General features: G+C 58.0%; 1 non-coding gene across 1 annotated transcript in view; it reads right to left on the bottom strand.

Moving 5' to 3' along the window:
• Positions 1-581, bottom strand: part of LOC148314556 (18S ribosomal RNA) — a 1933-nt gene extending 1352 nt beyond the window's left edge. Inside the window, exon 1 of the ribosomal RNA XR_015841677.1 lies at positions 1-581. This exon is cut by the window's left edge and continues 1352 nt beyond it. This is a non-coding gene — a ribosomal RNA (18S ribosomal RNA).
• Between the last annotated feature and the right edge of the window lie 11919 nt (positions 582-12500).

Below are 12500 nucleotides of genomic sequence, written 5' to 3'. Positions count from 1 at the left end.
AGTCCTGTATTGTTATTTTTCGTCACTACCTCCCCGTGTCGGGAGTGGGTAATTTGCGCGCCTGCTGCCTTCCTTGGATGTGGTAGCCGTTTCTCAGGCTCCCTCTCCGGAATCGAACCCTGATTCCCCGTTACCCGTTGTCACCATGGTAGGCGCAGAAAGTACCATCGAAAGTTGATAGGGCAGACATTCGAATGAGACGTCGCCGCCGCGGGGGGGCCGGCGATCGGCTCGGGCGTTATCTAGAGTCACCAAAGGGGGGGCCGGGCCGGCGGCACCGCGGAGACCGACAGCCCGCCGGCTGTGAAAGCCGGCGGGCCCGCTGCACCGCGGCAAACCGAACCCGCGTGGGTTTTGGGTCTGATAAATGCGCGCGTCCCCGCGGAGACGGGTCGGCGCTCGTTTGCATGTATTAGCTCTAGAATTGCCACAGTTATCCAAGTAACGGTGGAGCGATCAAAGGAACCATAACTGATTTAATGAGCCATTCGCAGTTTCACTGTATCGGAACCGTGTGTACTTAGACTTGCATGGCTTAATCTTTGAGACAAGCATATGCTACTGGCAGGATCAACCAGGTAGCCCTCGCGTCCGGCGGTCTGTGTTTCTTGCATTGGAACCGGAGCTGAGCGGGGAGCCGGGCGCGGGGACCGGGCGGCGCCCGCGGGAGACGGCCTCCCGCGGGGTTACCCCCGGCGGCACCCCAGCCTCCCTCGTTGTTTTTTCTCTCTCATTTTTTTCGGACGTGGGCTACCGAAATTTCCGTTACCGATTCAGCCCCCGTGCGCGGTGAGGAAGTCGGCTGGGCCTCGGTATGTACTCGGTCCGTAGAGGCCGCGTTACCGCGTGGCGGTCAGTCGCGGGAGGGAGCCGGAGCCGCCCGCACGCCCGCGACCGCAACACGCACTCGGAGGCGGCGTCTTCTGACAGACGCCGGTAGGGTTTGAGAAACATGCTTTTTCGGGAAGGACCGCTCGGCTGACGCGGGCCTGGGCTCCCGCACCCCTCTCGTGGCGGGGCACCCGCGAGCGCGGCGGAACTCCCGTGTAGGACATCTCTGGGCCCGTGTGGCCGACGGGCACGCGACAGGGTCGTCTCGGTCTCGCGACGAAAGCGGTTTCGCGCTGGTTGGTGCGCTAGAGGTCGATCCGCAGGCCGAAGGAACCGTCCACCCGAACACCCCGGCGCGAGGCCGGGGCCGGCAGGGGCCCTCCGATGGCGGGTCATGCTTGCCAATCGGTCAGTGGTTGGTGTGGTGCAGTACATGTCAGGGTGTGGGTGCGAGATGGGCCGGGAGGACCGCTCCTCCTGCGTCGGACCCCGAGTCATAGGAAGTGCCGTTTTGTCACAACCCCAGGGGTGGGGTGGGTAACGGTAGGGAAGTGCCGGCCAACGCGCAGAGGTCGACCCGCAGGCCGAAGGAACCGTCCACCCGAACACCCCGGCGCGAGGCCGGGGCCGGCAGGGGCCCTCCGATGGCGGGTCATGATTGCCAATCGGTCAGTGGTTATGTGTGTGCTGCGGTGCCGGCCAACGCTCAGAGGTCGACCCGCAGGCCGAAGGAACCGTCCACCCGAACACCCCGGCGCGAGGCCGGGGCCGGCAGGGGCCCTCCGATGGCGGGTCATGATTGCCAATCGGTCAGTGGTTGTGTGTGTGCTGCGGTGCCGGCCAACGCTCAGAGGTCGACCCGCAGGCCGAAGGAACCGTCCACCCGAACACCCCGGCGCGAGGCCGGGGCCGGCAGGGGCCCTCCGATGGCGGGTCATGATTGCCAATCGGTCAGTGGTTATGTGTGTGCTGCGGTGCTGCGGTGCCGGCCAACGCTCAGAGGTCGACCCGCAGGCCGAAGGAACCGTCCACCCGAACACCCCGGCGCGAGGCCGGGGCCGGCAGGGGCCCTCCGATGGCGGGTCATGATTGCCAATCGGTCAGTGGTTGTGTGTGTTGCGGTGGGGCCGGGAGGACCGCTCCTCCTGCGTCGGTCCCCGGGTCATGGGAAGTGCCGTGTGGCGGTGGTGGGGCCGGGAGGACCGCTCCTCCTGCGTCGGACCCGAGTCATAGGAAGTGCCGTGTGGCGGGGCCGGGAGGACCGCTCCTCCTGCGTCGGACCCGAGTCATAGGAAGTGCCGTGTGGCGGGGCCGGGAGGACCGCTCCTCCTGCGTCGGACCCGAGTCATAGGAAGTGCCGTGTGGCGGGGCCGGGAGGACCGCTCCTCCTGCGTCGGACCCGAGTCATAGGAAGTGCCGTGTTGCGCTGGTGGGGCCGTGCCCGCCAACAGCCTTCAGTGGTCGGATACCACGTTTGCAAGCTCCCCGCTGGAATGGGGACTTAGAAGAAATGAGGGGAAAATTCCCCCGGAGCTCCGTGCCTGAGGGCGGGCTGACTTAGAAGAAATGAGGGGAAAATTCCCCCGGAGCTCCGTGCCTGAGGGCGGGCTGTGAGCCGCGCCGCGTCCGCCAACAGCCTTCCATGGTCGGACACCATTGTTCGCAAGTTGCCCGCTGGAATGGGCACATAGAAGAAATTTCGAGGATAACATCCACCAGAGCGCCAGGGCGGCCGTTATTGCAGTATGCGTCCGCCTGGCAGCTCTCTTCCGCGGGAACCATTGGGCAATTTCTTTCACGGAGGTGGACATAGAAGAATTTTTGTTTCTAAAAACGTGGTTCCTAAAAATGTGCCCCAGGTGTTTTGGAAAACCCGGGTAAACCTGGGAAGTAGGCAAATGACCCTCTGACTAGGGGTAAAAACGTTTGCCTACTGCAGCGCCCCTAATGCAATTCGGCGGAACTGCAACGCCCCTGGTCGCCTAAACGCTACCCCTGGTCGCCTAAACCTCACCCCTGGTCGCCTAAACCTCACCCCTGGTCGCCTAAAAGTCACCCCTGGTCGCCTAAATTGTCAACCCCTGGTCACCTAAATTGTCAACCCCTGGTCGCCTAAAGGGGACTTAGAAGAAATGAGGGGGCAAATTCCCCCGGAGCTCCGTGCCTGAGGGCGGGCTGTGAGCCGCGCCGCGTCCGCCAACAGCCTTCAGTGGTCGGATACAATGTATGAAAGTTCCCCGCTGGAAAGGGGACTTAGAAGAAATGAGGCAAATTTCCCCGGAGCTCCGTGCCTGAGGGCGGGCTGTGAGCCGCGCCGCGCCCGCCAACAGCCTTCAGTGGTCGGATACAATGTTTGAAAGTTCCCCGCTGGAAAGGGGACTTAGAAGAAATGAGGCAAATTTCCCCGGAGCTCCGTGCCTGAGGGCGGGCTGTGAGCCGCGCCGCGCCCGCCAACAGCCTTCAGTGGTCGGATACAATGTTTGAAAGGTCCCCGCTGGAAAGGGGACTTAGAAGAAATGAGCCAAATTTCCCCGGAGCTCCGTGCCTGAGGGCGGGCTGTGAGCCGCGCCGCGTCCGCCAACAGCCTTCAGTGGTCGGATACAATGTTTCAAAGTTCCCCGCTGGAAAGGGGACTTAGAAGAAATTTGTAAAAATTCACCCGGAGCTCCGTGCCTGAGGGCCGGCTATGAGCCGCGCCGTGCCCGCCAACAGCCTTCCACGGTCGGATACAATGTTTCAAAGTTCCCCGCTGGAAAGGGGACTTAGAAGGAATTTGTCAAATTCACCCGGAGCTCCGTGCCTGAGGGCCGGCTATGAGCCGCGCCGTGCCCGCCAACAGCCTTCCACGGTCGGATACAATGTTTCAAAGTTCCCCGCTGGAAAGGGGACTTAGAAGGAATTTGTCAAATTCACCCGGAGCTCCGTGCCTGAGGGCCGGCTATGAGCCGCGCCGTGCCCGCCAACAGCCTTCCACGGTCGGATACAATGTTTGAAAGTTCCCCGCTGGAAAGGGGACTTAGAAGAAATGAGGGGGAAATTCCCCCGGAGCTCCGTGCCTGAGGGCGGGCTGTGAGCCGCGCCGCGTCCGCCAACAGCCTTCCACGGTCGGATACAATGTTTCAAAGTTCCCCGCTGGAAAGGGGACTTAGAAGAAATTTGTAAAATTCACCCGGAGCTCCGTGCCCGAGGGCCGGCTATGAGCCGCGCCGCGCCCGCCAACAGCCTTCCTTTGGTCGGATACAATGTTTCAAAGTTCCCCGCTGGAAAGGGGACTTAGAAGAAATTTGTAAAATTCACCCGGAGCTCCGTGCCCGAGGGCCGGCTATGAGCCCCGCCGTGCCCGCCAACAGCCTTCCACGGTCGGATACAATGTTTCAAAGTTCCCCGCTGGAAAGGGGACTTAGAAGAAATTTGTAAAAATTCACCCGGAGCTCCGTGCCCGAGGGCCGGCTATGAGCCCCGCCGTGCCCGCCAACAGCCTTCCACGGTCGGATACAATGTTTCAAAGTTCCCCGCTGGAAAGGGGACTTAGAAGAAATTTGTAAAAATTCACCCGGAGCTCCGTGCCCGAGGGCCGGCTATGAGCCGCGCCGCGCCCGCCAACAGCCTTCCACGGTCGGATACAATGTTTCAAAGTTCCCCGCTGGAAAGGGGACTTAGAAGAAATTTGTGAAAATTCACCCGGAGCTCCGTGCCCGAGGGCCGGCTATGAGCCGCGCCGTGCCCGCCAACAGCCTTCCACGGTCGGATACAATGTTTCAAAGTTCCCCGCTGGAAAGGGGACTTAGAAGAAATTTGTAAAAATTCACCCGGAGCTCCGTGCCCGAGGGCCGGCTATGAGCCGCGCCGTGCCCGCCAACAGCCTTCCACGGTCGGATACAATGTTTCAAAGTTCCCCGCTGGAAAGGGGACTTAGAAGAAATTTGTAAAAATTCATCCGGAGCTCCGTGCCCGAGGGCCGGCTATGAGCCGCGCCGTGCCCGCCAACAGCCTTCCACGGTCGGATACAATGTTTCAAAGTTCCCCGCTGGAAAGGGGACTTAGAAGAAATTTGTGAAAATTCACCCGGAGCTCCGTGCCCGAGGGCCGGCTATGAGCCGCGCCGTGCCCGCCAACAGCCTTCCACGGTCGGATACAATGTTTCAAAGTTCCCCGCTGGAAAGGGGACTTAGAAGAAATTTGTAAAAATTCACCCGGAGCTCCGTGCCCGAGGGCCGGCTATGAGCCGCGCCGTGCCCGCCAACAGCCTTCCACGGTCGGATACAATGTTTCAAAGTTCCCCGCTGGAAAGGGGACTTAGAAGAAATTTGTGAAAATTCACCCGGAGCTCCGTGCCCGAGGGCCGGCTATGAGCCGCGCCGTGCCCGCCAACAGCCTTCCACGGTCGGATACAATGTTTCAAAGTTCCCCGCTGGAAAGGGGACTTAGAAGAAATTTGTGAAAATTCACCCGGAGCTCCGTGCCTGAGGGCCGGCTATGAGCCGCGCCGCGCCCGCCAACAGCCTTCAGTGGTCGGATACAATGTTTGAAAGTTCCCCGCTGGAAAGGGGACTTAGAAGAATTGAGTAAAATTCACCCGGAGCTCCGTGCCCGAGGGCCGGCTATGAGCCGCGCCGCGCCCGCCAACAGCCTTCCTTTGGTCGGATACAATGTTTCAAAGTTCCCCGCTGGAAAGGGGACTTAGAAGAAATTTGTGAAAATTCACCCGGAGCTCCGTGCCTGAGGGCCGGCTATGAGCCGCGCCGTGCCCGCCAACAGCCTTCCACGGTCGGATACAATGTTTCAAAGTTCCCCGCTGGAAAGGGGACTTAGAAGAAATTTGTGAAAATTCACCCGGAGCTCCGTGCCCGAGGGCCGGCTATGAGCCGCGCCGTGCCCGCCAACAGCCTTCCACGGTCGGATACAATGTTTCAAAGTTCCCCGCTGGAAAGGGGACTTAGAAGAAATTTGTAAAAATTCACCCGGAGCTCCGTGCCCGAGGGCCGGCTATGAGCCGCGCCGTGCCCGCCAACAGCCTTCCACGGTCGGATACAATGTTTCAAAGTTCCCCGCTGGAAAGGGGACTTAGAAGAAATTTGTAAAATTCACCCGGAGCTCCGTGCCCGAGGGCCGGCTATGAGCCGCGCCGTGCCCGCCAACAGCCTTCCACGGTCGGATACAATGTTTCAAAGTTCCCCGCTGGAAAGGGGACTTAGAAGAAATTTGTGAAAATTCACCCGGAGCTCCGTGCCTGAGGGCCGGCTATGAGCCGCGCCGTGCCCGCCAACAGCCTTCCACGGTCGGATACAATGTTTCAAAGTTCCCCGCTGGAAAGGGGACTTAGAAGAAATTAGGCAACTTTCCCCGGAGCTCCATGCCTGAGTGCGGGCTGTTTGCCGCGCCGTGCCCGCCAACAGCCTTCAGTGGTCGGATACAATGTTTCAAAGTTCCCCGCTGGAAAGGGGACTTAGAAGAAATTATGAATATTTTTGTTTCTAAAAACGTGATCCCTGAAAATGTGCCCCAGGTGTTTTGGAAAACCCGGGTAAACCTGGGAAGTAGGCAAATGACCCTCTGACTAGGGGGGAAGAACGTTTGCCTACTGCAGCGCCCCTAATGCAATTCGGCGGAACTGCAACGCCCCTGGTCGCCTAAACGCTACCCCTGGTCGCCTAAAAGCTACCCCTGGTCGCCTAAAAGCTACCCCTGGTCGCCTAAACGCTACCCCTGGTCGCCTAAACGCTACCCCTGGTCGCCTAAACGCTACCCCTGGTCACCTAAACGCTACCCCTGGTCGCCTAAACGCTTCCCCTGGTCACCTAAACGCTACCCCTGGTCGCCTAAACGCTACCCCTGGTCGCCTAACTGACCCCTCGTGTGTGGGGATCAACGTTTGCCTACTAGGGCGTCCTCCGGCGGCCTCTCGGCAGTACTGCAGGCCCATTTTAGCCGAGCCCATTGAAATGAATGGGGGAATTTTATACGTTTTTGCCTTTTTTTTCCCCCCCTCGTTCTTTTTGTATTTATTCATTTATTTCAACTTTTACCGACTCAACCGCCCTCCGGCGTGCCCTCGGCGGTCCCGCAAGCCCAATTCGGCCGAGCCCATTGAAATGAATGGGGGAATTTTATACGTTTTTGCCTTTTTTCCCCCCCCCTCGTTCTTTTTGTATTTATTCATTTATTTCAACTTTTACCGACTCAACCGCCCTCCGGCGTGCCCTCGGCGGTCCCGCAAGCCCAATTCGGCCGAGCCCATTGAAATGAATGGGGGAATTTTATACGTTTTTGCCTTTTTTTTCCCCCCCTCGTTCTTTTTGTATTTATTCATTTATTTCAACTTTTACCGACTCAACCGCCCTCCGGCGTGCCCTCGGCGGTCCCGCAAGCCCAATTCGGCCGAGCCCATTGAAATGAATGGGGGAATTTTATACGTTTTTGCCTTTTTTTCCCCCCTCGTTCTTTTTGTATTTATTCATTTATTTCAACTTTTACCGACTCAACCGCCCTCCGGCGTGCCCTCGGCGGTCCCGCAAGCCCAATTCGGCCGAGCCCATTGAAATGAATGGGGGGATTTTATACGTTTTTGCCTTTTTTCCCCCCCTCGTTCTTTTTGTATTTATTCATTTATTTCAACTTTTACCGACTCAACCGCCCTCCGGCGTGCCCCCGGCGGTCCCGCAAGCCCAATTCGGCCGAACCCATTGAAATGAATGGGGGAATTTTATACGTTTTTGCCTTTTTTTTCCCCCCCTCGTTCTTTTTGTATTTATTCATTTATTTCAACTTTTACCGACTCAACCGCCCTCCGGCGTGCCCCCGGCGGTCCCGCAAGCCCAATTCGGCCGAACCCATTGAAATGAATGGGGGAATTTTATACGTTTTTGCCTTTTTTTTCCCCCCCTCGTTCTTTTTGTATTTATTCATTTATTTCAACTTTTACCGACTCAACCGCCCTCCGGCGTGCCCTCGGCGGTCCCGCAAGCCCAATTCGGCCGAGCCCATTGAAATGAATGGGGGGATTTTATACGTTTTTGCCTTTTTTCCCCCCCTCGTTCTTTTTGTATTTATTCATTTATTTCAACTTTTACCGACTCAACCGCCCTCCGGCGTGCCCTCGGCGGTCCCGCAAGCCCAATTCGGCCGAGCCCATTGAAATGAATGGGGGAATTTTATACGTTTTTGCCTTTTTTCCCCCCCCCCTCGTTCTTTTTGTATTTATTCATTTATTTCAACTTTTACCGACTCAACCGCCCTCCGGCGTGCCCTCGGCGGTCCCGCAAGCCCAATTCGGCCGAGCCCATTGAAATGAATGGGGGGATTTTATACGTTTTTGCCTTTTTTCCCCCCCTCGTTCTTTTTGTATTTATTCATTTATTTCAACTTTTACCGACTCAACCGCCCTCCGGCGTGCCCCCGGCGGTCCCGCAAGCCCAATTCGGCCGAACCCATTGAAATGAATGGGGGAATTTTATACGTTTTTGCCTTTTTTTTCCCCCCCTCGTTCTTTTTGTATTTATTCATTTATTTCAACTTTTACCGACTCAACCGCCCTCCGGCGTGCCCTCGGCGGTCCCGCAAGCCCAATTCGGCCGAGCCCATTGAAATGAATGGGGGATTTTATACGTTTTTGCCTTTTTTCCCCCCCTCGTTCTTTTTGTATTTATTCATTTATTTCAACTTTTACCGACTCAACCGCCCTCCGGCGTGCCCTCGGCGGTCCCGCAAGCCCAATTCGGCCGAGCCCATTGAAATGAATGGGGGAATTTTATACGTTTTTGCCTTTTTTCCCCCCCCCCTCGTTCTTTTTGTATTTATTCATTTATTTCAACTTTTACCGACTCAACCGCCCTCCGGCGTGCCCTCGGCGGTCCCGCAAGCCCAATTCGGCCGAGCCCATTGAAATGAATGGGGGGATTTTATACGTTTTTGCCTTTTTTCCCCCCCTCGTTCTTTTTGTATTTATTCATTTATTTCAACTTTTACCGACTCAACCGCCCTCCGGCGTGCCCCCGGCGGTCCCGCAAGCCCAATTCGGCCGAACCCATTGAAATGAATGGGGGAATTTTATACGTTTTTGCCTTTTTTTTCCCCCCCTCGTTCTTTTTGTATTTATTCATTTATTTCAACTTTTACCGACTCAACCGCCCTCCGGCGTGCCCTCGGCGGTCCCGCAAGCCCAATTCGGCCGAGCCCATTGAAATGAATGGGGGGATTTTATACGTTTTTGCCTTTTTTCCCCCCCTCGTTCTTTTTGTATTTATTCATTTATTTCAACTTTTACCGACTCAACCGCCCTCCGGCGTGCCCTCGGCGGTCCCGCAAGCCCAATTCGGCCGAGCCCATTGAAATGAATGGGGGAATTTTATACGTTTTTGCCTTTTTTCCCCCCCCCCTCGTTCTTTTTGTATTTATTCATTTATTTCAACTTTTACCGACTCAACCGCCCTCCGGCGTGCCCTCGGCGGTCCCGCAAGCCCAATTCGGCCGAGCCCATTGAAATGAATGGGGGGATTTTATACGTTTTTGCCTTTTTTCCCCCCCTCGTTCTTTTTGTATTTATTCATTTATTTCAACTTTTACCGACTCAACCGCCCTCCGGCGTGCCCCCGGCGGTCCCGCAAGCCCAATTCGGCCGAACCCATTGAAATGAATGGGGGAATTTTATACGTTTTTGCCTTTTTTTTCCCCCCCTCGTTCTTTTTGTATTTATTCATTTATTTCAACTTTTACCGACTCAACCGCCCTCCGGCGTGCCCTCGGCGGTCCCGCAAGCCCAATTCGGCCGAGCCCATTGAAATGAATGGGGGGATTTTATACGTTTTTGCCTTTTTTCCCCCCCTCGTTCTTTTTGTATTTATTCATTTATTTCAACTTTTACCGACTCAACCGCCCTCCGGCGTGCCCTCGGCGGTCCCGCAAGCCCAATTCGGCCGAGCCCATTGAAATGAATGGGGGAATTTTATACGTTTTTGCCTTTTTTCCCCCCCCCCTCGTTCTTTTTGTATTTATTCATTTATTTCAACTTTTACCGACTCAACCGCCCTCCGGCGTGCCCTCGGCGGTCCCGCAAGCCCAATTCGGCCGAGCCCATTGAAATGAATGGGGGAATTTTATACGTTTTTGCCTTTTTTTCCCCCCCCTCGTCCTTTTTGTATTTATTCATTTATTTCAACTTTTACCGACTCAACCGCCCTCCGGCGTGCCCTCGGCGGTCCCGCAAGCCCAATTCGGCCGAGCCCATTGAAATGAATGGGGGAATTTTATACGTTTTTGCCTTTTTTTTTCCCCCCTCGTCCTTTTTGTATTTATTTACTTATTTCAACCTTTACCGACTTAGGGGCCGCTTTGCACCGCCTGTGCCCGGGGAAGGTGCTCCTATTCGGGCCAAGTGTGACACACGCCCGCCCTCCTCCTCCGGAGCTTCCATTAGGGTAGACTTAGGGGCCGCTTGGCACCGCCTGTGCCCGGGGAAGGTGCTCATATTCGGCTTCACTGTCAGGCAGCATGCACTCCTCCTCCGGAGCTTCCATTTGGGCAAACTTAGGGGCCGCTTGGCACCGCCCGTGCCCGGGGAAGGTGCTCCTATTCGGGCCAAGTGTGACACACGCCCGCACTCCTCCTCCGGAGCTTCCATTTGGGCAAACTTAGGGGCCGCTTGGCACCGCCTGTGCCCGGGGAAGGTGCTCATATTCGGCTTCACTGTCACACAGCATGCACTCCTCCTCCGGAGCTTCCATAAGGGCAAACTTAGGGGCCGCTTGGCACCGCCTGTGCCCGGGGAAGGTGCTCATATTCGGCTTCACTGTCACACAGCGTGCACTCCTCCTCCGGAGCTTCCATTTGGGCAAACTTAGGGGCCGCTTGGCACCGTCTGTGCCCGGGGAAGGTGCTCATATTCGGGCCAAGTGTGACACACGCCCGCACTCCTCCTCCGGAGCTTCCATGAGGGTAGACTTAGGGGCCGCTTGGCACCGCCTGTGCCCGGGGAAGGTGCTCATAGTCGGCTTCACTGTCAGGCAGCATGCACTCCTCCTCCGGAGCTTCCATTTGGGCAAACTTAGGGGCCGCTTGGCACCGTCTGTGCCCGGGGAAGGTGCTCATATTCGGGCCAAGTGTGACACACGCCCGCACTCCTCCTCCGGAGCTTCCATTTGGGCAAACTTAGGGGCCGCTTGGCACCGCCTGTGCCCGGGGAAGGTGCTCATATTCGGGCCAAGTGTGACACACGCCCGCACTCCTCCTCCGGAGCTTCCATTTGGGCAAACTTAGGGGCCGCTTGGCACCGCCTGTGCCCGGGGAAGGTGCTCATATTCGGGCCAAGTGTGACACACGCCCGCACTCCTCCTCCGGAGCTTCCATTTGGGCAAACTTAGGGGCCGCTTGGCACCGCCTGTGCCCGGGGAAGGTGCTCATATTCGGGCCAAGTGTGACACACGCCCGCACTCCTCCTCCGGAGCTTCCATTTGGGCAAACTTAGGGGCCGCTTGGCACCGCCTGTGCCCGGGGAAGGTGCTCATATTCGGGCCAAGTGTGACACACGCCCGCACTCCTCCTCCGGAGCTTCCATTTGGGCAAACTTAGGGGCCGCTTGGCACCGCCTGTGCCCGGGGAAGGTGCTCCTCTCCGGGCTAAGTGTGACACACGCCCGCACTCCTCCTCCGGAGCTTCCATAAGGGCAAACTTAGGGGCCGCTTGGCACCGCCTGTGCCCGGGGAAGGTGCTCCTCTCCGGGCTAAGTGTGACACACGCCCGCCCTCCTCCTCCGGAGCTTCCATGAGGGTAGACTTAGGGGCCGCTTGGCACCTCCCGTGCCCGGGGAAGGTGCTCCTATTCGGGCTAAGTGTGACAGACGCCGGCCTATTACCCCCGGAGCGATGGAGCTGGGGGCGCTCGCTCCCCGCCCGTGCCCGGGGAAGGTGCTCCTCTCCGGGCTAAGTGTGGCAGACGCCGGCCTATTACCCCCGGAGCGATGGAGCTGGGGGGCGCTCGCTCCCCGCCCGTGCCCGGGGAAGGTGCTCCTCTCCGGCCTAAGTGTGGCAGACGCCGGCCTATTACCCCCGGAGCGATGGAGCTGGGGGGCGCTCGCTCCCGGCCCGTGCCCGGGGAAGGTGCTCCTCTCCGGGCTAAGTGTGGCAGACGCCGGCCTATTACCCCCGGAGCGATGGAGCTGGGGGTGGGCGCTCGCTCCCTGCCTGTGCCCGGGGAAGGTGCTCCTCTCCAGCCCCAGGTCGCCTAACCCCCTTACCCCTGGTCACCTAAACCCCTTACCCCTGGTCGCCTAAACGTCTCACCCCTGGTCGCCTAAACCCCTTACCCCTGGTCACCTAAACCCCTTACCCCTGGTCGCCTAAGTGGCCCACCCCTGGTCACCTAAACGTCCCACCCCTGGTCACCTAAACGTCCCACCCCTGGTCGCCTAAACCCCTTACCCCTGGTCACCTAAACGGCCCACCCCTGGTCGCCTAAACCTGCCGCCCCTGGTCACCTAAGTGGCCCACCCCTGGTCGCCTAAGTGGCCCACCCCTGGTCGCCTAAGTGGCCCACCCCTGGTCGCCTAAGTGGCCCACCCCTGGTCGCCTAAGTGGCCCACCCCTGGTCACCTAAACGTCCAACCCCTGGTCGCACTTAGTGCAATTCGGCCCACCTCGCGTCCGGGAGGAGGCCATCCTCTTCGGCCTGACTTTCAC

Source organism: Idiotropiscis lumnitzeri, unplaced genomic scaffold (genome assembly GCF_059441095.1).
Source record: "Idiotropiscis lumnitzeri isolate Australia: NSW breed Sydney's pygmy pipehorse unplaced genomic scaffold, RoL_Ilum_1.0 HiC_scaffold_268, whole genome shotgun sequence".
NCBI lineage: Eukaryota > Metazoa > Chordata > Actinopteri > Syngnathiformes > Syngnathidae > Idiotropiscis > Idiotropiscis lumnitzeri.
Note: the sequence above shows the minus strand (reverse complement) of the source record. Positions and strands in the feature narration are given on the sequence as shown.